Source organism: Spodoptera frugiperda, chromosome 16 (genome assembly GCF_023101765.2).
Source record: "Spodoptera frugiperda isolate SF20-4 chromosome 16, AGI-APGP_CSIRO_Sfru_2.0, whole genome shotgun sequence".
Lineage (NCBI taxonomy): Eukaryota > Metazoa > Arthropoda > Insecta > Lepidoptera > Noctuidae > Spodoptera > Spodoptera frugiperda.
The window spans coordinates 405,729-433,212 of record NC_064227.1 but is presented as its reverse complement, the minus strand read 5'-3'; the positions used below and the strand labels follow the sequence as shown (position 1 = coordinate 433,212).

Sequence of the window (27,484 nt, the reverse complement as noted above, 5' to 3'; positions counted from 1 at the left end):
CTCTTAAACCTTCTCAAGTCAGTTATGCAAATGTCTTTTTTAATCAAGCTCGGGGGCTTAAAACATATTTAGCCTTCTAGCCTTGTCAATAAGGCTGCGCGTCTAAAAAAGAGGCTAAAATACTAGAGTCTTTTCTATCACTAGTTACTTATCAAAAATTGTGTAAATACGTTTTTCATTAACTTTGCGTAGAAGTTTGTATGCAGCGTGTGTAGTGATAGAAGAGTATTACTTTGAAGTCTGCGAGAATTTTCCGTATGTAAAAAATTAGGTTTGAAGATTGTTAGGAAAGTCTATAATTTTCTTTTCACCGTTTTGATAGATGTCATTGATTTGTTAATTTCTGTATTACCTTGGCTAATATTTGTGACTTGATGCGCTCTAGCCTGGCAGGGTCCTGGTGGGAGTGCGCAGCGGTCGCTCGGCAGGGCGCCAGCGCGAGCGCCGCACACACGACGAGCCAGGCGCGCATCGGCGCCTAGCCGCGACGCGCGTTCACCCCGCGCCATCGAAGCCGCGCCAACGCGACATCTCCGCGCCTGCGCAACAAATTACATTAGGTTATAGTCATTTCTGAGTGGAGCCCGCTCAACGTCCACAGACGTCGCGGCAGGCCCAAAAGTAGATGGCGGGACGAACTCGACATCTATGTAAGCTTTAAACAGAGAGGAGTGGAAGGAAGGTAGGGAGGCCTTTGCCCTGCAGTGGGACGATCATGGCTGAAATCTAAAATCTAATCTGTAATAATTTCCATAACATATATTTTAAGAAGGTTGAAGATAATATTCAATCTCCATTTGTGTGCAGTCGGTTAACATACTAAAACCTGCTCCTAAGTGTAACAAAGACTTTTTTGAATACTGCATCAAAATCGGTCAGCCAAACGCGAGATAATCGCAATCAAAAAAGAAAATACCGAAAACCTTCTGTGGTTGAAGTCAGTTAAAAATAGGGACAGAATTTACGGTACATTAGGATTATATAGAACTAGCTAGAGATCAGAAAAACTAGTGACAACGTTAAATAGAATCTACAGAATTCTTGTAAAGTAGATAGGTAACTTAAATAATAAGAAAGTTAAATTCTAACTTAACTTCTACTACTAGAACTACTGCTTCTACTAGTAAAGGATACTAACCATATTTCATACCAGCGCTTTCAAATCTCATAGTCAACCTTCCGCACTTTCAATAAAAACCTTCTAAATATGTAAATTTTTAATATTTGCATTCTAACCTTAGTTTAGCGATGTCTCCAAAAGTTTAGTTTCTGAATTTAGTCGGTCAGACGCTTCGTGTGAAGTCAGCTGCAAGGATTCGAACTCGCTACTTTCCAGTCCAGTCGCTCAGTCAGACATCAACACTCGAACATCTTTGACAAACAAAACAAACAAGAAATTAGTTTAAATATTGCCAATTAGAAAGAAAAAAAAATACATTGAGGACACGTTAAAGATAAAAAGTAGTTTTGAGCAGGTTAATGTAAGAACATGTTTTTATAAATGCATACCCAATGCATCTGACGTATGGCAGTTTAGCCTAAGTAAGTCTGCAACACTAGAGGTAATTGATAACTTTACGACCTTATAGGTATTTGGGATGACTATAAAACGAAAGTTTTATCGGGAATTTCAACAACTGCTTTATCACATATAGTTTACAGCATCAGTGCTAATGATTAAACTGGCGGGCGTTCTGCCCAACTGTTGTTCGTTGGGATGTGTATATGATTGTATAAGACTACTTTGTCATGTACCAAAAGACCAAAAAACGATCACGAAAACTGAAATCAAAAGTAAACAAAACACAACACAAACTTGAAAAAAAAAAACGTTTGAACAAACACAGACTCCGCGGTAACATCAAACCTAATGACTCAATTAAGTCAGTAAGCAAAGCGGGTGAGCAGAAAACCAGGCCATCAGTTAGTCTCGCTTGATTTATCGCTGTATTACATCAAGGGCAGGAAGATAGGGTGACACCCTTCTGCCGATGGTCAGAGTTAGGGGATGAAGCGGATTGGGGGATTATTGTGAAGAATACGGTCATAGGATGTAGCGATGTAGCGTAGCGTAGCTAAATAATTCTTTAGTTATATAATTTTTTATCGGCTTCTTCACGTAACTTTAGCATGGCTTGAAACTTGTCGAGTTCTTAGTCAAACAGTTACGTTCACGTAAGTTATAATAAAATTCTTATAGTAATTCAAAATAAAGAGAAATATTACAACACATTGAGTCATCTTTTTCCTTTTTTTGTCCCGTTTGATTAGTTTAGGAGTGACACAGATCTACTACAGCTCAAACTTTCAAAGAATATTGATGTATTAATACAATTTTTGGAAAAGTAAACCATAGGTGAAAGAGCATACAAATACACTTGATTAGCTCTAGCCAATATGATTTATACAACTATATAGTGGTGGCAGACCTTTTCTAAACGAATTTACTATGAAAAGTTCTTGATTAAACCAATGTACATAATAAAATTAAAACTGTTCTTGCAAGCTCTTTTTTCAATCCGCTGTAAGTCTGTAACTTGCACCGTCTCCATAATTTTACGAGGGAGCCTCACGTCAAGTTTCACCTTGGTACCATGGTTTAACTTCAGTTAAAGGTCTCGTTACGATCCCCGGCACTTTTTAGTGCTCTTTACGGTACTTTTAGTGTTCTCGGTACTTTTGTCTGACCGACTGTGTTATGTACAATTTTCTTTTACGACTTTGGTTTATCGATGTGTCTGCTTTGCCTTTTTATGTTTGTTCGTTTTGAAGATTTTTCTATTATTTATTTAAATTCGATGGGTTGTTGAGTTAGGTTTTTTATTGTTGAGGTTTTTGTAAGTGGTTTCAAGGTATTTAAGTCTTGAACTGCCTGTAGAAAACTATTGGAAGCTAATTCTCCGTTAAGTTCGGTCAACGGTGACTCTCATGGCAGTTAGTGTTAAGGGTAGGTATAGTGGTTTAAAATATTAGTTATAATTGATATTTATAGCATTTACAATTTATAAAAGCTATTATGAATGTGTATAATGCACATGTTTGTTGAAAACTAAGTTTTAATAGTATGAACTTAATCAAAAAATCGAAGAACATAAAATAAATTAGTTTTATAAGTGGGATAATAAAAATATTTATATGTAATTTTAAACACGACAATTCAATATAAAAATATTCTAAATAGTTTCAGTACACCTAGTATATATACATAAAACTCTGCCTATCTCTTCAGGATAGAACAAGCACAAAGTTACGTGACATTAAGTCAATAAAGTGCTAAGTGGACATGCAATAAATCATTTTTAAATTCCGCGACGAGTCTGTAAGTTTATAATGCAAGGTGTTGATCGTGTACACGCGATCGCAGTGGTTTTAACCCTACAGTGCTTGGGGTTATGAATTTATGGGTGTGGGGGTCTGTTATAAATTTATAGGTAACAGTAATTAAAAAATCTTACATATATTATGAATGCGAAATTTTGTGATTTTGTATGTTTGTTTGTCAAAACGGCTGAAGGGATTGAGGTGAAATTAGGAACAGAGACAGATTACGGGCAAAAGCTAGTTATCTACAAATATATGTAATTTTTAAAAACGTTAGTAGGTATACTCTTTGCTCGTAGCTTTGAAGGTCGTATCACTTTAGAATTTCAAGAAAAACTAAAGGCACCCTTATGATACTTCGTATGAACTAATAAAACCGAGCCCAAGGCTCCGCTAGATAGTGGCACTTCATCTTTCTTCTTCCAAAATATGAAATAGAATATTTTACTTTATTCTGCACGGTTGGCATGGTGGCTGGGCAACTGACTGCCGTGTAACGTGTAGCGGGTTCGATTCCCGCACGGAGTAATTCTTTGTGTGATCCACAAATTGTTGTTTCGGGTCTGGGTGTCATGTGCATGTTGTATGTTTGTAAACGCACCCACGACACAGGACAAAATCATAGTGTGGGGTAACGTTTTAAAAAAAAAATCAATCACGTTATTAAACCTAACACTCAAGGTTTGATTGACTCTGCGATGCAATATGGCACGGACTCAAGGCTGCTGAAGCCATGAAGTGTCAACTATGTAAATATATGTGGCGTTATGTGGCATCGTCGCCAAATTCTAGTAGTACTAGTGTTATATAATTATGTGGTTCCTACTATGTTGTATTATACAACTAGATAGATTTATATCTTTATTTTTTGGTCAAAAAACCATAACTTACATGTATAATTTTATTGTAACTTTCGTGAGACATACTAAATTAATTATTATGTTCTCGGCTTACTCACGTAATTGTTTGACGAGGAACTCGACTAGTTTCAAGCCATGCTAGAGGCTCATATTCATGAGCAGCATTCCGCGACACACGACGCGACGCGGCGATTGTCGCGCTGCTACTCCAGTAGTAGTAGTAATTAACTTAGCGTAGTAATTATTAACTTACATGTAACTATATAAAGTTATGGTTTTAGATAGGGGAAGAAGCCTAACTATCCATTACACATCATATATTTTTTTAATATGGTATAAGCCGGTAAACGATCAGACGGATAACCGTGATGGTAAACCATCACCGCTGTTCATGGATACCCGAAACACATGAAGCGTTATAAATGCGTTACCGGCCTTTTGGGGGTTAGGAATTTAAGGGTTGTTGGAGATTGAGAAGATTGGAAAGAGGGGTAATTGGGCCTCTGATCACTCACACGATGAACACACAACGTAAGCATTGTTGCACGACGGTTTTCTGTGAGGCCGTGGTATTAGTGCGGTCGAGCTGGCCTATTCATACCAAAGCATGGCTCTCCAAAACTTAAATATATTTTTCTGGCCATTTTTTTACTAGAGAAGTCCTATATCAGTTACTATAATGTGACTTTTGACCAGTTTAATAAAATCCCTATAAGAAGGAGAAGAGCCCTTATTCAAAATTTCACGCTATTTATATAACTTAAGATGAAAGTACCTAAACATAGAAATAAACTCAAGCATTTGAAATAATTAAATCAATGGGTCCCAAGGACCCTGTGCGCAAAATAAACTTAGTTTAAAATAAACCGCCTTTGAGGAGTTAAGGGAATTAGAAACTTTTCTACAAATAGTACTTGGAGACGTCTTTGCTTTCGTTTTAAATATTCAATTGCTAGATGTCTTTACGTAACTTAATGCCTTTAAATGCTCGGAGGGATCGGCAGAAGTAAATGTATAGTATGTTAAATACTTATTTATGAGTATGAATCATGTAATTGGGTTAGATGTAGCAGGTAAGGCAGGTGACTATTACAGAGAAATTTCCGTAAAATTGAGTTATAAATCGAACACGAGATACCTTATTCGGCAAAAGCATTGACTACAAAATACTTAAATAAAAATTACTATACTTTTCCAATAAAGGACATGTTATTAAGTTAGTTTTGAGGGCCTAGCTAGTCCTAGGCCTAAGCCTAGTTTTGAGGGTATAGATTCCTCTTTGTATTATATTAATAATATTCCTTTTAAAAAGTTGCCCCACAATAGGATTTATTCCTGTGTCGTGGGTGCATTTATAAACATACAAGTCCACATACACATGACACCCAAACTACCAGACAACAATTTTATTTGTGCATCACACAAAGAGTTGCTTCGTGTGGAAATCGAACGAAAAATCCCTCTTCCAGTTCAGGAAAAATAACTTGACATTCAAACTAACCAACACCTGTTAAATTATCAAGGAAAATCTTTCAGTTTTTAACCATAAGGCGGTAAACTGAACGTTTAATTCAAGTAAGTTTTTAAAGGAAATGGGAAGGGTGGGAATTACACCCTTTTGGACTCCCACCCCCCTACCCTAGGTGGATGTAATTTAAAGTTATTACGGCTAGCCACTTAGATATTTATGTGGTTAATTATTATGGTAGTATTTGATAGTTTACCAGTGGAAAATATTTCTAAATTGACGAAATGAAACGAGCAGATGCATCATTCAGTGGTGAACGTTCAGCACCGGGTTACCCACAACACCAGAGGAGTTATAAGTACATTGCCAGTCTTTAAAAAGGAGTACCTACTCTCTTTTTGTTGTATTTTGATCACAAATTGATATAAAAAAATGTCAAAGCCCTTATTAGCTTATTTTGATAAGGGACAGATTCCAATCTCCGATACTCCGATCATGTTTGACGTTCAATAAATGAACATCAGGGATAGATTGTTATGTCTCAGTAATTGGGGACGGATTCTATTACTAGCTAATGATGAAAAAACCTAGACATCTTCCATCATTAAAGGTCTAAAAATATAGAAGCCTCCTAAAATTGGGAGTTCGATCAATGTATATAGACGATACACCCACACTAACGTGACCTTTCATTTAATAGACTGTCCTAAAAATGAGAGGTCATCTTATACTGGACAATATACTTTAATAACCTATTATTACAATAATATTATTTGATTACAATCCCGTGGGAGGAGAGGCTTAGTTAGTAAATAGAACCATATTCTTATAATATTGCAAGGTCTATTTTTGATTGAACATCAAATTAGGTTTATTGAAATGGACCCTTTGGTTCAAGGGTCAAAAACGTAGCTTTGAATACTAAGTTATTGAATTTGATTCTATTCCCTAGTTGGGTGGTGGTTTTGGAATATATATTCTAGAAGTTAGGGCTAGAATATAAATAAGTTAGGTTATTCAAAAAAGGTCTCACTGTTTCTTTACTTTTGTGACTTTGACTATTGATGATAAGGGTTCGATTTTCGAGTCACGTAAAGTATTAGGAACTAGATTTGGTTTTGTATACTTTGTAGGAATGTGTGATTTTTACATAACATAGTTTAATCCATGAAAGGATAGGCTTACAGTACACATTAAATTGGCTTACTTTTCGGCAGTATGTTATGAGATCCATATGCCACGGGGGATGAGCATAGTAAGCATATTGTTATATCACATCACATCATAAGCCTATAATTGGCCACTACTGACCAACAGCTTCTTTTCGCACGGAGAAGGTTTGAGCATTAATCACCACGCTAGCTCATTGCGGGTTGGCAAACTTATAACTAGGAATTATAAAGCCCAGATTTCCTCACGATTTTTCCTTCACTATTTGTCAGTTGTTATATTTTGTTATGTGTATATCGGGAATTATGTCATATATACAACGTGTAACAAAAAGGGGTATACATATCAAGTGCACGGTTTCTAGATAACATAACAAACGATACGGGAAGGGTTTTTTAAACTCATGTTTTCATGGTACCAAGTTATGAATTTTTCAAATCGCGCCGGCGCGCGATTCAAAATTAGGTAGACAGGTACTAGGCGATTAGATTGACAGAAGAAATGTTTCGTGATATTAGCGAGTGATCCCTGTAGTGTTGTGACACGTTTGTATGATTTGAAATCAAGAAATATGCGATACCAAGTATTTGGTACAATTTTTTTTAACGTATTTTAAGCTGAAACTTTGTGTAGAGATTCTATTCAACCTGTATTCATCAGGGCTTCTTGATGTATATGGGTATTTTGTTACACCCTGTATAGTAAAAACATAGCTATAGTAAAATAGTAACAAAACCAGTTAAAATCGTAAGTGAACGTAAAAATTTAACTTCCCCCAAATGTGATATGAACTGTAATATGTGGTGTACAATGTAACGTGTTTGCCTTCGTTTTACGAGAAGAATACTAACTAAAGATATAACATATTGATCTCCTAGAAAATGTCAGTGAATTACTACAGTTGTTAAAATGTTGCAATGTATTAATTTTCAAAATGTCGGTTTCCATTCTATCTTATGCCTGTCATGTTAATTAGACTTTTGTTGCTCTTTGATGGAGAAGAGGTGATCTTCCACCAGAGATGTGTTATGCTACGTTGCTGTAGATGCGTTTGGCTTCCATCAATCATATTCATTGGTACGCATAGCTGTGGAAACCGACTCAGCTATGAGTAAGCTATGGTTTTTATGTGGAAAGATGCGTGCTATGGATACGTACTATGGATGGCTTTCACTACTATCGATACATTGTTTACTCGAACTGCACGTCTTCCTCGCACAGCTACATAGTATCAGAGGAAACGGTCACATAGTTTTACAGCTTAACTATTACATCTTCGTAGCATAGCTACATAGCACATATCTATTGGTAAAGCACTATCAGGCAGAAGTATTAAATGTACCTAACACACATTATTCTCTCATTATTTTAAGATACCCGTGTAATGAAGATGAGTAAGTGTAAACTTGTCGCGTCTTTACGCCATCGACCCACACGACAGCATTTCCATCCCCATCATATAGATGGTTGGGAGGTCACAACTGTGCGCTTCTCGCGCAACTTTCTGCCTCGCACAGCAAAACTGTGGAATGATCCGTCGTCAGCGGTATTTTCGAACTAATACGACCACCAAACTTTTAAGAAAAGAGCGTATCCCTTTTTAAAAGGCCGGCAACGCACCTATGACTCTTTTGGTATTGCGGGTGTACATGGGCGACGCCCATAATACATATTTAAATATATAACCTCACGTCTATCTCCCATTTGGGTAGGTAGAGTTAAGGGTACTTTTGGTCGTTCTTTATTCTATCGACGATCTGTATACTTCTTTCGTAAATCTGCTTTCACCCATCCTTTCTACATGTCCAAAGTAATGTAACAAGAAGAATTAGAATTGAAAGATTAAGATACATTTACAAAAATATCGGTAGCTACAGCTCTTTAAGCCAAACCCCATAAGGAAAATGGCGTGATACATACAACTATGCATCGTTACAGTCATCCCAATGATTATCAAAAAACATTTCTGCCGATACACAAAATGATGTCTTATGGATATTTATATAGAGTTGTGTTTCCTACTATTATGTTTTACGATGTTAAGGGGGGCAGGATTGTATGTAAATGTTGTCTGAAGTTACGTCAAGTCAGTTTATGTTAAATACAATATTTGGGTTAGTGGGCTTGGTAGAAATGCAGCCATTTTATGTGTGAAACAGTCTTGATTTACACTATGATTGTATACTTATACTTTAAGTCTTTGACTGCCAATAGAAAACTGTTGAAGGCAAATCTTCCGCTAACGTCGGTCACCGGTGACCACCACGGCGTTCAATGTGTTAAACTGTTTTCAAATCATACCAACAGCCTATAAATGGTCACTGCTGACCAAAGCGCCACTTCTAAGAAGGTTTGAGCATTAATCACCACGCTGGCTCAATGCGGTTGGCGATTTCCAACTTATAATTATAAATTTTAAACCCAAGTTTCCTCACGATGTTTTCCTTCACCGTTTGTCAGTGGTATCTAAATAATCTTAGAAAATACATATAACACGACAAAAGAAACTTTAGTTTTTTGTACCGTTGGTAGATTTCGAACCACTCTCATGTATGAGAAGCGGGCGTCTTAAACCTCCGGGCCACCATGTTTGTGGAATACTTTTTGGGTACCGACAGAACTTATAGCCTGGCTGATGGTAAGTGTACCTCATGGTAACTTAAGTGCACTTGTAACACTATCATAAATGTGTTGTGAACTGTTTACTTATGCCATCGTTATTAAAGAGGACGGATTCGCAAAAATGATGGAGTTATCAAACAATAGCTAAGTTGGGCATCCGAAACTCTGAATGTCACTGATTAATACATAAAAATTAATTTAATTCACATGGTATGAGAAAAAGGTGCATGTCAATGAACTCACTTATCACCAGTTAAATCTTTTAAATCCTTTTGTTAAACACGTGAAAAATCCCACATTAAATCTACATCTGAATAACGTACTTAATTATATTTTACCTAATTATCTCGGACGAAATTTAACTTGGCAATTAGCAGTCAAACTTTACATTAAAAGGTTATTGAATTCAGTTAATTATAACCTAAAGTTTCTAACTAAACCACTTCTAAAATACAAACCACTTTAAATATAAGTACTATAGCCAATTGACAACTAATATAGATTCAAAAGCCCCATTCTAAACTCGACCCATTCAACTAAAATTTTAATTAAGAACCTTACTCACCACTTAATAAAACACACTTTCAATTGAAGCAACCACTTTATAAGTAACTTATTGAAAATAAATTCTACTGAAACTTCAGGAACACTAGTGATCTTCATCAAATTGAGAAGACGACTAAAGAAAAACCTTTGAGACCTTCTATATATACTCCTCTGTACAAGGTATATATATATTTATATATACTTGTATCAAATTGTCTATTAATGGAAACTCTTCTTGCCTAAGATAAAAGATACTGGAAGTGGCTCCTTTGAAACCAACGGGAGATACCGAGTTAGATAATTGGATACTGGAAAATGGAAGTCACTAGATGAAAAAGTTAGTTTTTTTGTACGTGTCTTTGATACTAAGTTTTTTGGGTATGGAGTACCCAAAGGAATTACTTGAATCCTTTTCTTTTCAGTTTTCTTGTCAAAGCTAAAACTCTTATGAATAATAAATAAACCTGTTGCCACAAAAATAAATAAGGAACGTCAATTTTAATCAATGTTCACTATGGTACCTTTTTCTATAACATTAGATACCATATAAGAAGTCTTATCTAACCAGCAAGTCAAGTACGCTCACTCTCTCAAAGCAAGTACGCTCACTCCCAGACCTGTTACGATGTCACATCCAGTAACTTGATATCAGTGTAAAGGATAATAATACCAAGCGCCGTGGGCGATGCTTATTTAGGGCCTACCTTTAACATTTTGCCATTATATTATATTTGATCTTACGTATATAAAAAGATCAAGACTGTATAAAAGAGACGAATTAAATTTCTATTTGAAGTGAATCTTTCATTTATGAATGAGCCTCGTTTCTCTCTGTGTGGGCTTTCACATTAATTCATTTTGTTTCTTTTTGCAAGGTTTTGTTTGTGTTTTATTTTGATTTGTAAAGAATCTTTTGTGAATAGGGTCTGTACTTGAAGAATATTTTGGTGATTTTAGACGAAAAAAAAAACGTTGAAAAGAGCTTTTATAGAAGGACATATCATACTTTAACGGTAAACCTTGTCATTTAAATATGAACATTAAATCTTATGTCATATGATATATTTCGTAACGTCAATACAAAAAGCTGTAAGCCAGCCGTCCGTGCGCTGGCCGCGCGCTTGAAGCCTTTTTGTATTGTTTTCAAAGCAAAAACGCCGTGCCGGTGTCGTGCCGTTTATTTATGTTTGAAAACCCATAAGCTTATTGTTCACTTTTCTTAATAGAAATAATAAAACATGTCTTAAAATAGGAAGCAGGATTTGTTTGTTATCAATCACAAAATTAAAATCTGTATCACCAAGAATTTATTCCAATAAAATAGTTTTTCGGTTAAAACCGTTGACGTAGCATAATAGAAGTTGGTTTCAAACATATTTCTAGCATGGAAACGGAAAATTCGATTTTTCATTTCAACGGCGAACAAATTCTGGAAGCGCCATAAGTCATGTTTAGCAATTTAACTTGATATAGTTATGATCGTAAGTTTGCGAACTGTAATTTTCAAACTAGGTCGGCCATGTTGGTTGCGAATGATATTGCGTATTTCAGTATTAATTCCTTGTTTTTTTTTCGTTTGTTCAGATAATGTGGTATAAAAATCGAGATCTATGATATATAAAAATATTCTTATTGGCACCATGAACATATATTTTGACTATATTTTTATTATGATTTTTTTCTTAACCAGATATTTTTGGGTAAGAGGAAAGTGCGACCTTTCTCTCTCTATATATTTTTTACAATTATCTAGATACTACCGACATACGGGGAGGAGAGAAAACATCGTGAGTAAAACATTTTTTTTTTTGATCGGGGATAATCGGCCAATTTCATCTCCCACCTTTGGTAAGGCGAGGGAGTATCAGACTTTTAGTGACAAAAAATACCCCGTTCCTACTCTTGCTTTGAACTGGAGCCCCGTGAGGATAATTATAGAGAAGTTTAAAATCGTAACCCGCCTTGAGCGAGCGTGGTGTTTAATGCTGTTACAGTCTTCCTATGAGAAGAGGCCTTTCGTCAGCGGCCACCCACTCATAGGCTGATAATGAGAACAAAAATCCCTCAAAGAAAATCTAGCATAGCAACAAGGATTTCTCAAGCAAATCCGCGTTACAAACTTAGTGTTACAAAACTCATTACTGTGAAGTAGTATAAGAGGACGCCTACACTGCGTGTGCCTCAGGGAGCAGATAATGATAACTTCTAGGAATATCGCTTTAATCAGAATATTGTGTTCAGCTGGGCGTATTTCACACCCACGCTACGGTGAAAATTTAGCATTTAATCTCAAGATCTCTAGAGGGTAATCTGTATTTTAATAGTGTTATTAGAGAAAAGGTGTGGCTTGAAAGCTCATGTAGTAACAAGGGTTGAAAAAAGGATCATTCCCTTTTCTAAATTCTAAATTCCAATTCTAATTCTTCTTGTTATGATGGTAGATGAATGCAGATTTATATAAGAAATATACTAGGCGGATATGAGGCCGTCGGTAGAGGACGCTCTAGACGGACATATAACGACCAGATCGGCGATATATTAAAGAAGGAATGAAAAGTACCTCTAATAGACGAGCATGCATGAAAAGACTGTTGACTACGTCACACTACAGTAACCTTAGTATGTGTTTGCTTTAAGTTGAAAGAGATCGAAACGATAGCACATTCGGCCCTCTGATTAGTCGGTTCTAATGATCGATCCAATCAGAGCGCCGAACACTCTCGTTTCGTTGAATATAAAGCAAACTCGTACTAAGTCAGCTTTCTGGACTTTTACAAGTATATGAATGAGCAGGGTAAAAAAAATTGCTCAAGTACAAATCTACATCAAGTATCTTTCATTCCAAAACCCATCTGATCCATTTCCAAAGAGAAAACTGAAGAATAATACGAATAAACTAACCAAAATCTAAACAACAGATACGAGTATACCGACCACAAACTAAAATTCGAATTCGTCCAAAATTTTAGTAAAATACCCCAACTGTAAGAAACTCTTGCTTACATTAAAATATCTCTGTACAAAGCGAACGAAACTATAATATGATTTACAACACAATAACGTTGAATCAGCTCGGTGCACTGCAAGGGAATCGAACTCGGAACGTTATTCATGGAGTGGAAAGTTTTGACTGCAAAGTGGGCCAATGAGAGTTCAATAACTTTGGGTTTCGTTTTAAAAAATATTCGCTCATTTAGGGATGAAATTTTTTGGCGAATATTACATGTTAACCCTGCATAAAAAGTAAAGGAAAATGCCTGTTTACGGTGTATAATAACAGTAAGTGATAGTGCCTGTAGACTAGATGGTAACTAAAATAAATAATTTTCAGTAAATTATTCTAAAAAAAAAACTTCAACCTCCTCTTTCTTACGTCGATTAATATACTAAAACCTGCTCCATGATCTCCGGCCTCCATAAGTGCGGGACCAGAACCATCAGATCACCACAGATGGGGCCCAGTAGGGCTGATGCCTGAGCTGCGGACTATCTAGCGGGTTTACCGGGGCTCCAGCTTAAAAAGCAGGAGTAGGAACGGGGTGGTTCTTGGTCATAAGAGTCTGACACTCGCTTTTGCCTAACCCAAGGCGGAAGAAGTCATTAGATGACTTTCCCCCACAAAGAAAAAGCACTTATTGGAAAACAGCATCAAAAGCGGTTCGGCCAATCGTGAGATAATCGCGCACAAACATACAGGTCAAACGGAGAACCTTTTTTGTAGTCGGTTAAAATATAGTTTCAGTTTACATCAATATACTGGTCTATATAGACCTTTTCTATATAAGAGGGCCAACACCACTAAGGTCTTAATTCAAAATCAACTTCAAACATTAATTTATTGCCACGAAAATATTTAATTTTATGTCAATAAAACTTTTGAGGTCGCCAGAAACACACAAACGAATGGAAAAATTGTCAAAACCGTTTGATTGTTTTCTTAAATAATGGATTGTTGTACTTTCAGTTGTAATGGACTATATATATTTGTTTATTGTTTCTCGTTTAATTGTCAAGTTTCCAACGTTTGCACAGACTTTGAAGGTTGGGGGGAGGGGGGTGGAATGGGGGCGACTTTAGTTTTAATGTTATTTGTTTAACTTTGTTTTGGGGTACCTTCTATTTACTTTACTTGGTGGGTTTTTAAAGAAATGTTAATTCTAATACACTTTACACTAATATTATAAATGTGAAAGTTTTTATATTTGGATGTTTGTCTGTCTATCACGATGAAACTACTATATGGATTTTGATGAAATTTGGTATAAGCTTCAGTGAATGCGGGAGGCGGCTGGTCGTTCTACGTGGAGGACTAAGGGGAGACCTTGGTCAACAGTGGACGTCTTCCGGCTGATGATGATGAGCTATAATCATCAGCTGGATATTGGGTGATAGGATATATTTTTATCTTACGGGAATGCGGGCGAAACGCTGGCAGAAGCTTAGATTTTACTAATTCGAAAGTGTATAAACATTAATCATTCTCTTACATATCACAGTTTAAAGTTTCTTTTAATTTACATTAGAATTCATGGCATTGTTTTTAATTTCCTTTCACAAAAATTTCATTTCATTTCCAAAAATTCCACGAAAATTTCAACGCACACGACACGTAGTCAAAATTTTTGCACGACATCCTTATCAGGCTCTTACTATCTGGAGGGGAAACAAAGAAATAAAGGTTTTTCCACCATAGTAACTCAAAATAAGTGCACCATTATTCGTGCTACTCATAAACTTGTTATATCTTTGTAATTCGCTCTGAAACTTTTCCCTTTAGCTATGCTGTAGAGGTAGGGGTAGAAGAATTGGGCCTTTTAAAGTAAATGCAATGGTTTAGTTGCAATGGGATTCGAATTAGAAATTAGAACCGATTACTAATTGATAAAGCTATCAGCAGATAAGTAATCATTTATTGGATATAATTTAAATATGAACGGGCTAGACCGGAGTCATACCAAGGCCTTACAGAAAACTATCGTAAAACAATGCTTGCGTTATGTATCGTTGTGTGATTGAAGTTAACGGAGGCCCAATTACTCCCTCCTTAATCTTCCCAATCCCCGATTCCCCAACACCCCTTTTAATTTCTAAGCCCCAAAAGGCCGGCAATGTATAAGATGATCCGTCTGCGTACAATATAAGTATAGTGATATATAGGAAACATCTTTTCATGAACACGTTTTGGCAAAACTATGGAAGACAAAAGTTCATTGAACTATGAACCCCATGGATCTAGATTGGGACTTGAGTGATGGATCGTTTGTTAATTGAAGACAACATCGTGTACCTGCACGGAAAGTACCGGGTTCGGGATATCAGATATTGTGTTACCAATCGTTTTATTTTAACTCTTAGGATGCTTTTCACCAGAAAGTTTCTATGTAGCTATGCTAAGAAAAAGTTCACTGATACTATGTACCTGAAGGGAAGATGCGTATCAATAGTAGGGAAGCCATTCATGGCATGCATCTCTCCATAAAAAACATAGCTTACCAAAATCCGTTTCCACCAATGCTAAGCTATGTGTGTACCAATGAATATGACACATGGAAGCCAAACGCACAGCAACGTAGCATAGCACATCTCTGGTAGAAAAACACCCTAGGATTGTGTATTGAGAATCAGACTGATCTATCATCAGGTAAGGGGAAGAAATTCCTATTAACTACTAAATTTGACCCAAACAAACAGGCCAAGTTAAATAAAACCGTAAAACAACAGGAAAGAGTAGAAATTCCAATTACTAAATTTCACCCAAATAAACTAACAGGTCAAGCTAGAAATAAAACCGTTTAAAAAATGAATACTTGTTGTACAACGTGTAACACGTGTAAGGTACACGTGTCGCCCGCACCATACAATCACACTTTCCTGAAATAATAATAACACCGTTTTCCTGAAACCGTGTTTCCTGAAACATGAGTAATTGCTACTTAGCGACACTTAATTATAACTTGGTCGCTGTTGGTCAATACTTAAGTTAGAACTTGTAGGGGTTTTATTATGACACAGTCAACTTGTAAAACTTTTAATGTAGATACAAAGGTTTGCTTAAGCAATTGCCTCTTTGTTTCGATACCTAAACATTGCATCACAGTAAATTTTCTCCTGTGAGAAGTTTCGTTTACAAACATACATATGTATAAGTTCAAATACACATTGACACCCTGATTCGAAAGAAGACTTAATTGTGGTTGCTGCAGGTTGCACGGCAACCAGTTGCCCGACTACCGAATGCCACTTGTGCAGTCACCATATGTTTTATTTAATTTTAAAGACTATTTGATGGCTTTCTTGTATTTAGTTGAGATGGTTACTGTCAAGCATTGAGGTCTTAGGTTCGATTTTTCGAGCCAGGGTTAAGATTTGCCGAACACGCTGTCGTTTAGATCTCATCAAACGTAAAGGCTTACTCGTACTACGACACAGATCGATATCACGCTATAATATCGAAATGAGGCTTCTTAGAAATTAGCTGAATTGCTATTCGGTCGTGTGAAAGTGGAACGGATAATAGTTAGTTTAAAGATTAATCGTAGTCATTTTTGATTCATGGTTAATGAATGGAGTAATTTCTAGATGGAGCAACGTTTTTTAAAACACATTACAATATAAAATTACCATTATTAAACGTGTAGTAGTAAATTCGATTCATAAAGAAATAAATAATGACATCGATTACTAAGTTGCGTGACCATTTCAGATCAATCAAAAATATACGATTTCAATTGCAACTAATCCGTCTTTCAGACAGTTTACTCAATCAAATTGTAACCTAATACCAATGACCTTAAAGTTCACAATAATTTACAGAATAATACACAATGTTTTCGACTTTATAACAAAATCATTGATCAAAAATCAACTTTCGTATTCTTTTAATAAAGTTCATATTACAATAGTTGATCTGTCTCCTTATTAAACATAAATGAGTCCATCACTATAATTTTTCCTCCAAGGTTGTTGTGACGTCACTCTTAGTGTTTACATAAAGTCTAGGTAAACAGGTCTTAACAAGACCTAGGTCCAGACTGTTACGCAAATTACATTTATCGTGCTTATAATCTTTGGAGGTAAGCAGTATTGTTGATTTATTGTTGGAATAAATCTTATTTTTTTGATTTGTTGGACTGGCAACCCTGGACGGTGATTTTGATGTGTGGTAACACTAAGCTGTTATTAGTTTGTTGGCGTTTTATTTTGAATATTGCGAGTTAAGAGCTGACTGAAGAGTAAGGAAATTGTCGCTAGTGTTGAGGATAATGGGAAGTGGAGGTCCATCTATTATCAAAAGTCACAATTTCAGACTACGTATTTCTACTGAGAAATATACGAGAAAAATAAGAAACAAATTGAACCGAGACCCGAGACTTTTCCCTCGTTATTTGCACTTAAGACTGGCAAAAACGGTTAACCAAATCCTAAGAAGACTATTCTAAAAATCTTACTATCGCGCACACATACACAACAGAACAGAATATCAGTATCCTTAGTATCGAGTTTGCTTTAGGTTACACAATAATTAGTCGATTTCTAACGTCAGCATGTTCTAGGCACTTTCTGTTTGATCAGTAAAATCGAATGAACCATGACCAATCAGAACGTTGAACGAGGTCTCAGTTTGATGTCGTTAAACGTAAAGCAAACTCGTACTAAGTCTACAGACTATACGAATCATTTCCTATACACTATAATTAGACATTACTAGGATCAATAATTCTTTCTAGGGATAAATAATAAAATACTCTAAAATCCATCACAGATCCCATCAGAAATCTCCCAGAACAACAACTTAAATAAACCACAAAATAAACCGAAACAGTTAAAATAACCCTTTTGAAAGATGTCCTATTAAAATTTACAAAGTTGATGCCAAATTCCGTGGATTAATGTTCCAACTGCATTGGAGGGTTGGCCATTCTTTACTGGGGCTATTAACATGATATACTGGGGTCTGTAGACATATAGGCTCGGGGTTGGTTACTTAGACTTATTAGGTACTAGTTATTTTTGGACTTAGGGTCTTGGTACCGTGAGTTTGTAGGGATTGCTGTTAAGCTTTGGGTAAGATGATAGGTTAAAATTAAGACTTAACTTTATTAAAACTTTTAATAATTTCATAATTAGAAATCGTTGAATCTTTATAAGTGACATAATATCAGGCCTTTTTGTCCATGCAAGATAATGAAGGTTCGATCGCATCAAATATTTAATATATAAAGTTCACATTTTAAAAGTCCAGTTTAATAAGGAGTAAACCTATTGCCATACTTTATAGATAAATATAATAATTATAATCTCAAAACTATGAAAAACTAGACTAGTGTGAGAGAGCCATGCTTTAGTACTTAAGGGTCGGCTCGACCGGAGTGATACCACGGCCTCACAGAAAACCGACGTGAAACAACGCTTGCGTTGTGTTCTCATTCTTCCTAATCCGCGATTTCCCATCAACCCTAAATAAATTCCTAACCCCCAAAAGGCCGGCAACGCACTTGTAACGCATCTGGTGTTGTGTGTGTGGATTAAACTATAAAAAAAACAGAATCCATTAAATATAATTTTAACCTTAAACTGTGACCTCTAAACTACAATACATCGCTTTTCTTCCACAAAGGGACAGATGAGAATGGGCATATTCTACCAATTAATGGACTTATATCCATTCTGCCCAATAATGTCTGGGCATTTGTAGTTTCGGTACCAAAACCCAGCTATTGTCATGATAATTGGACCGTTTTTCATAAAAAAACTAAGCTTTGGGAACTTTCCAAAATGATTTAGGTATTGTGTCTGGTAAATGTCTGTCGAAGTTTTTTAGGTCTTACGCTTTTTTTAAATGTGTGTGTGGTTATAATTTTTAGGTTATCTAGGTCATGAATGTTCTAGAATTTGTATATTTGTAAGGACTAGATCAGCGATTTGGCGATTTGCTTTTTTATTTGTTTTTCGAATTTGCGGTTTACGTTTTGTTGGCTTTACTTTTTTAGTTTTAGAGTTTTTTTCTACCAGAGTTGTACTACTACTAAGTAGCTATACTGCGAACATTTAATAGCTGAGCTGTGAAACTGTATAACCATTACCACTGAAACTAAGCTATGTAGCAATGCAAGGAAGATGCGCAGCTCGTATGCTATGTATCGATAGTAGATAAGCCATTCATAGCATCCATCTTTCCATATAAAATACATAGCTTAGCTGAGTCCGTTTCCACCAGTGCTGACGTACGTGTATCAATTAATATATCTGGTGGAAAAGCATCGATAGATAAGATAATTAAAATTGTTAATGACACATTTTGGCTACAATCAACTAAAAGAGAGATTAGTACTTAACTAAAGAAACGAACAAGAAAACTTCACTAAAATACATTTCGTACATTACTTGAAACCCAATTAATAACAAAGGTCAGCTCAATACTATTCCCCTCAGTCCCTTATAACAACCAACAGTCATATTTTACTAGAAATTATGCATCTAATTCAGGCTACCCTTCACCAAACATTGGAAAACTTCTCCCATATGCCTTTATATACACAATCTTCATAAACAACGTATATATAAAGATACTGCTCATCATCAAATATTATATCAACCAGAAAATATCAATAGAAGAAAATTACTTCAAGGAAACCACGTGGTCTCTCAACTTGTATGTTACTGCAATTCATACCTTAAACTTTGTTGCACAGGGCTCGTTTTTGCATGTATGTTTTGCTAGTTTTATATAAGTTTGCAAATGTCTTCGCTTGATAATTTGAAGGGGAATAGAGAACTGTATAAGTTTGTTAATACAAGTTTAGGTTCGATTTCTTGAAGACTGGTTGTGTTCAAAACTGATTCTTTTGAGATTGACGCCCGCTTCTCGTGCATGAGAGTGCTGGTTCGTAACCTACCAATGGCAAGTACCAATGTCATGTTTTCTAGTTATATGTACTTTCTAAGATTATTTAGACACCAATTACAAACGTCCATTTATAAGCTGTTGATGTGATGTGACTTAATTAAAGAAAAAAGAATCTGTACAGTTTTAACTGTATAGTTTTATCTATTCTTGATTCGATTCCATTAAAAATATCTATACAATTCAATTACTTGCTCTACATACCATACGATTTAACTATATAGTTAAAACTGTACAGTTAAATCATAAGATGTATAGTCACTTGCCAAAAAGATCAAATTAACGAAAACCAAAAGTTGTAAATAGGTAGTACAATAACAACGTCACGCCCTTTATCCCCGAAGGGGTATTCCGACATGCTGAAATGTGCACCTCTGCCTACAGAGGTGCACATTTCAGCATGTATGTCAATGTACACCCACTTTTCACCATTTGTGTTATAAGTCCCATGTAATAGGGAGTGAGCTTATTATAATAGGTAAAAAGGTATATAGTATTTTTAAAGATGCCTTAACCCATGTTATTAATAAGAACTAACTGTGATAGTACCACGATAGATGTTTACTCCAAAATTACAATAACAAAATGCCCATAGCACATTATTTACGATAAAGTGTGAACATTGTAATTGTCACTACAAATACCTAGAGCTCTGTACTATTTGTGAAGTGAGTCATATCTTGCCACCATAGTATTGTATTGTATTTACTACACAATTTCAGGAGGTTGTGTCGTGTAAGATATATTGTGATATACAAGTGAATATACATATATTATAGTCTTTTTCTCGCGGCTTTGGGTGCTTTTCCACCAGAAGTATGCTATGTAGCTTTGCTACGAAGATGTAATGGCTAAGCTGTGAAACTATGTGACCGTTTCCACTGATACTAAGCTATATAGCTGTGCGAGGTAGATGCGCAGCTCGAGTATGCGATGTATCGATAGGAAAGCCATCCATAGCACACATCTATAGCACGCATTCATAGCACACATCCATAACAGGCATATATAGTACGCTTCACATCATTCCTTATAAAAAACATTGTTTAGCCGAGTTAAACGCATTCATAACAACGTAGCATAGCACATCTTTGGTGGAAAAGCAGTGTTTCTCTCGTAAAGAATTTGCCAAGACGCGGGATCTTGCTAGTTAATTTTGTCTGGGATCTTGCTAGTTAAAAAACTAGAATTACTGTACTCTTTATCATTAACAGTAAAGTAATTAAAACACGCGGGAAATGTATAAATAACACACAGTTTTAAGATTTGAAGAAAGTCTAGAAAATGTTGAGATTCGAATTGAACATTGACACTGCAATCAACAAGATTGTTCCTTGAAATATAAATAAGCGGTAAAAAAATATTATACTACTAACACTTACCTTGAAAAATCAAAGTAAATATGCACAAACTAAGTAACAATAAAAAAAATCAAAGAACTATTAATGTTAACTCACAGCGCACTCGTAAATAAAATTCATATGCAAATTAGTCACTTGTTCACTCTTAACAACATATAATAATTACGAACCACAAGAAAAATCACGTTAAAAAAAGTTCACAAACTACAATCGATCATCGAACAAAAAAAGTCATCGGAGGAATTTTAATGAAAAACCCGCGAGGACCTATAAGCCTAATCAATCTGCTGGCTGGTCAGTCCTTAACCTTAGAAGCAGACAGCCTTGGGAGGCGCCAGCCGGTCTGGATACTAGCGGGGTGGGCGGCGGCAGAGGGGGGGAGGGAACCGACGCGACGCGCCCCAACTCCAGCCTATGGAAACTTGTGTTTGGGTGTCCGCCCTAATGATGTCTTCCAAAAAGTTTTTACTTACATGCCTTTTTTTAGGGATTTAGGGATCCTAGGTTTCTTATTTTCTTGTTACTATGGGTGTTGTAAAGGCATTTAGTAAAGGTTTTAATATTTATTTCAGTAACGGCACGGAGTGAGGATTATACCCGGTATATGGCAATGGGCTTATATTACTGGGGAATTGTAAATATATAGTGCATTTCTGCCTCAGGAAATAAAACATATGACATTAAATCTAACAATATTCTGATTTTCTAAATTAAACGCTTTCTTTAGAGGAAAAATATATACTTAGAAAAATTCAAGTTTATGCAGTTATTATAACAGAATTCTATCTTCACTTGAAAACTCTTTAATTCCGCTGCTATTTATTAGATGTATGAAAGGTATTTTAGAAATCTAAGCTAGGCTTTTGTAAATTAGAAGTCAAAGTATAGTATAATCAAAAGCAAAAATGATAGTAGACCTAACTAACATCATCATCATCCCATCATCCAGAAGACATCTCCCGAACATACCTTAAACCCAGATGACGACTTCCATTTATTAGGAATTAGGAAACGACTTCCTAATTCTACACCTAAACTGAATGACTCCCGCGCGACTATTAGCCTCAACAAATGGAGTGAATAACCTATAAACATGGCCACGTGTATCATAAATTGCTAGGAAATAACTTTAGTCTCTAGTCACACCCACAATAAATAGCCAGGAGGAATTCTTTTTGGCTCAAGCTGATGGTAACAATGTTGTTTCTAGGGAGATTTCGGAGTACTATATATATTTTTTATCTTCATTTATAAGAAGAGCTTTTTTCGTAATAGAAAAACCTCAGCCTCATTGTATATTAGGATTCAAAATAAGTACATTCTACAATGAGTACTATAATACATGTTGTGGTATGTTGACTACGGAGTCATAGAGATAACTACCAAAAGATAGTAGGACCTCTTATTTCATGGAGAAGCATTAATCTGCATGGTTGCTCAAGATGGATCGCCGATTTCAAACTTTAAAAAAGCCAAGGTTTCCTCACGATAATTCCTTTCACTGTGTGTAAGTGGTGGCTAAATAATCTTTGAAAATATTCATAGCTTGGATAATGTCATATTGATATTTGCCAGGTTTTGAATCCTGCATGAGAAGTGAGCCACCAAGAAACATTATCAAAATATAGGAGAGGTGAACGTACATTGATAGTATGACCTCTATTTTCCCATTTTAAAAACAACAAAACAGATTCCCAAATGCTTAGACCAACTTATACAATTCGGATACTCATTTACGAAAAGTAAAACTCAATAACGGAGAAAAAGAGTAAATAAACGTATGCAAAATGCAAATATAAGAAACATTCAAAACGCTGAAATGTCTGAACTTAAACACTCATGAGCATTATATTAAACTGAAAGACTAAAAAAAGAAAAAGCTTAAAGATTTCATCGACCAAAAAAGTATTCAAACAGTTGTTTAATACTTAAAACTTAAGTAAACAATGCACCACACAATCGTGTACAACTTAACATCAAGATTATGGTTTTTTTCTCTTGTTGCAATACTAGGACTTTTTCCTGTGTCGTAGTTGCGTTTACAAACATACAAGTTCAGATACACATGGAACCCTGACCCGAAACAACAATTTATAGATCACACTAAGAATTGTTCCGTGAGGGAATTGAACCCGCTAGATGTTCCGCGGCAGCCGCACCAACCAGTCAACAATGCAGTCAAAATAAAGTAAAAAAGATACGGAATAACACTACTACTTTTTATCCCATGGAAACGGGCAAAGCCACTGGTGGAAGCTAGTACGTTTATATGTACATAGAAAGCGATCAGCAATCGGAACACATACATATATAAGTATACATATATAGATACAGTGATACAGCACAGATTACTTCAGTCTGCAGTCTGTGTTACTTGAAAACATCCTGTCTCTTGTTCAAATGCTGATAATGTAGCGACAAGCGTTTATAGGAAGTATTTCATCCGAATAAGGGTTATTTTCCAGTAATTTTGGGGAAAATTAAATATGTAAGGTTATTATAAAGTGTACAAAAATAGATAGGAATGGATATATGATATAAATGGGACCGTCGGTAGAAGGAGCCCTAGACATAATATATCGACCAGATTGGCGATATATTAAAAGAAGGGCCAAATTAAAAGTACCCTTAACCGACGAACATGCATGAAAAGACTGATGACTGTTGATAAAGCGAAAGAAGTATGTAAGATTCGTAGCAATTGGCGTTCCATTTTCTCTGCCTACCCCCATGGGAGACAAGCGTGAGGTCTGTTGTGTGTAAAATCAACAAAGTTTAAAAATAAATTAGTTTGAATAATTCAATCAAGCAACATCTTAATAAGATTATAAATGAGAATGTTTGTGGGCTACTTTATCTTTATCTGATGGGAACGCGGGCGAAGCCGCTGGTGGAAGCTAATATTTAAGACTCCTCCCTTTTGCCCTAAAAGCACAGAATTCTGTAAAAAAATGAGAACAATCCTAAAAAATGTTTAACCCAGCCAAATATATAATACAACTCTTCAAAAATCCACCATCTAAGCACCTACTTTACTTTATTTAGATATTTCAGTCAGACAGGTAATGTGACCTCGTTTGACCCCGCGGGTAGGTATGACGTCACGAGATGAACTCAAAATAGAGATTTGGGGTCGGCAGCTAGATGTGAGCTAATTATTATGCCAGCCTCGTGTGACCTAACTGGCTTTGTAAATGAAATCGTATTTATTACTCTCAAGAGGAGAATTATCTTTATATTTTCTTTAGGTGTCTCATTTCTAATTACTTTTATTACTTTTGTAGTATTTGTTAAGTGAATGGTGGTCGAGCATATAACTTTACTGGCAGACTGACGGACAATTCAGTTTGACGTATCAAAAGTGCCTAATTAAGGATTCATTGAAATAAATTATTTGATTTTGGAGCTGAATTGCTTTTGTTTTTGGACGCTGTGGTTGGGCAACCGTCTGAAGTGCACCGGATAGTGGGTTCAATTCCCGCACTGAGCAACTTTTTCTGTGATCGACAAATTGTTATTCCGGGTCTGGGTGTCATGAGTATGTGATTTTGTATGTTTGTAAACGCGTCCACGGTACAGGAGATAATTCGTAGTGTGGGGCAAAATTAAAAAACAAATATTTTTAATTACCGTATTAATATGAGGGAGACTACATGCTATTTGAAATTCATACTGAGTTATGAAAAGGATTTTCAGAAAAATATCATTAATTACGACTGCTAACTAAAAATCAAAACTAATATATAACATAATTATATATACAAAGCAAATTCAAAGTAAGTAGACATTCAGGTACAATATAATTTCTTCAATGCAATCAAATCACAAGAAACGTAGTAAAGTACAGGCAACTGCAGATCAAACTACTCCTTTTATATCTATTAGATTTTCAACCTTATCACTTTCACATAGAGTCGAAAATCCAATGACAGATTGGTATAGGTTGACTTGCTAGCATCTGTACATCTGTGTGACTCCCACGCATGTTTGTAAGTAGGGGGGAATGGAGGGGAGTAGGCTAATGTATCACGGCTGAACACCTGGCTAACTGCTTCAGTGGAGTTCTAGGTAATTGAGGCAGTTATTATGTAATTGTTTGGTAATGTGATATTTCTTTATTATAGTACGTTTTTGGTTGACCTTGAGATTAGATTTGTGGCTCTATGAAGATTGATTTTGGTACATTTGTCAGGAAACGTAGTTATTTATTAGTAGTGTAAACATACACATTCACAACGTCACGCTTTTTATCCCCGAAGGAGTAGGCAGAGGTGCACATTACGGCACGTAAAGTCGCTATACAATGTACACCCATTTTCACCATTTGTGTTATAAGTGTCATGTAATAGAGGGGGATATTTTAGTTTAGAACTCATTTAACTTGCATATAAATTAAAATACAAGTTTGAAATTTTGTGAACAATGCCTTTCCCATGATCTGTTTAGTTATTAATACCTCATGTCACATCAATTTTTAAATTAGAATAGAAATCTACTTTCGCGATAGAACAAAAACATAAGTAAAAACATGTAGACTGACATCTTCAGCGAAAGATATATCTCAGTATCAAGTAACATTATCAGGTTTTCTCACAGAAAAAACAAAAATAAAGTACAAACAAGACAGAAACACAATACACAAGCGAGAGGGCGAGAGACCACATAAAATATGTTACCTCACCATGAAAAACACGTAGCGGGTCCCATATGCTGTTAATCATAAAATGATGATGGTCTACCATCACGTTTCAGGCCGGTATCACTCGCATTCTCCCGAAGAATCGATAATAATTTCTCGATTGTCCATACTCTGATAACAGCTATCATTACCCCCCTCATAACTCCGTCTGGGAATATATAAAAAAATCGTAAAACCTTCGGTCGTAAACCGGCGTCGTAAACTCCTATGCCACGGGGGAAAAAAAATATATATTTCTAATATGGTAAAGTTGCTAAAAATTCCTCTTTTATAACTGTTGTCAATTTTTTTAGTGGATTATTTTAGTTGGGCACACGAGGGGTGTAGCAGAAATGGGTAATCGGGTATAAAAAAACGATTTCGATTGTGTCGCCACCTGGTGGCTTTTGGGGAAATTGGTCTCATTTGGGGGTCTTTTATGACGTAATTGGTAGTAAATATTACCCTAGTTTTTACTTCAGTGGTAGTGTAGTGATCATTACTTGAGGTACAGGGTGTAGTTTGGTGACTTTTAAAGTCGTAAACTCATTTATTGCTGACTTTGTTTTACACAATAAAACTGTTCTTCGATTACTTTTTTTACGATACAATATTTACGATCATCGTAATTTCTAGTCTAAAGATATTTATTGCTTGTTAGCCTCATCATTTCTTACTTTTGAGTTCGACATTAATTTTCGAGTCATTTTATTACTAGCTACTCTCGCGCAGTTTCACCCGCATTCCTATTGATCGTAGCGTGATGTTTCATAGACTATAGACTTCCTAGATAAATGGACTATTCATTAAAAAGAGAATTTTTCAAATCAAACCATTAGTTCTTGAGATTTGCGCGCTCGAATAAACTCTTCAGCGTTATAAATAGATATATAAGATAGACCATAGTCAAAGTGAATTAACACAGATATTACTTTAGAATGCCAACTATACAATATTTTATACATTTTAGTTTACAAGCTAAGTCAAAGCTAACAGTGTTTGTGGTACAAAAATCTTGAAAGCTATGTATTTCAGGATATACTAAGACCCAGAACTAAGTCAGTGTGTCATAGTTTACGATGGTATATAGTACCCATATAATATGCACAACGGTTATGACTAAACCAAACGGTTAGGGAAAACTGCGAGGAAACCAAAACTTTTATAGTTCTATGTATAGAGACATTGAGAGTTTACTTAGGGGTTCAGTAGAAATGTTTCGCAATGTGAGGCTGAATTTGCCTATATAATAGGATTGTGTAATTTTAAAACAGTAGGTAATATTTCTTTATAATTTTTTTCAGCATATAAATCTGAAGAGTTTATTAGTTTGTTTGAATGCGTTTCTCCGAACTATTCGTTCGATTTTAACAATTATTTTTATATTGGATAGTCCATTTATCGAGAAAGGCTATAGACTATAAAATATCAGGCTACAATCAATAAAAGCCGAACAGAGCAGGTAAAACTGCGTGAGAGTAGCAGTAGAGTATTTATGAAAGTAATATTAATGTTATTAATGCGTTTCAAAAGTGTATGTAAAATTTACATGTT

The 27,484-nt window shown here is 35.6% G+C and overlaps 1 long non-coding RNA gene across 1 annotated transcript in view; it reads right to left on the bottom strand.

Annotated features, from left to right (window-relative positions):
* Positions 1-525: 525 nt before the first annotated feature.
* Positions 526-27,484, bottom strand: part of LOC118280682 (uncharacterized) — a 40,219-nt gene continuing 13,260 nt past the window's right edge. The window contains exons 2-3 of the long non-coding RNA XR_004784132.2: positions 1,237-1,371; positions 526-539 (exon numbers count right to left, since the gene is read on the bottom strand). This is a non-coding gene — a long non-coding RNA (uncharacterized LOC118280682). The remainder of the gene's footprint in view (positions 540-1,236; positions 1,372-27,484) is intronic.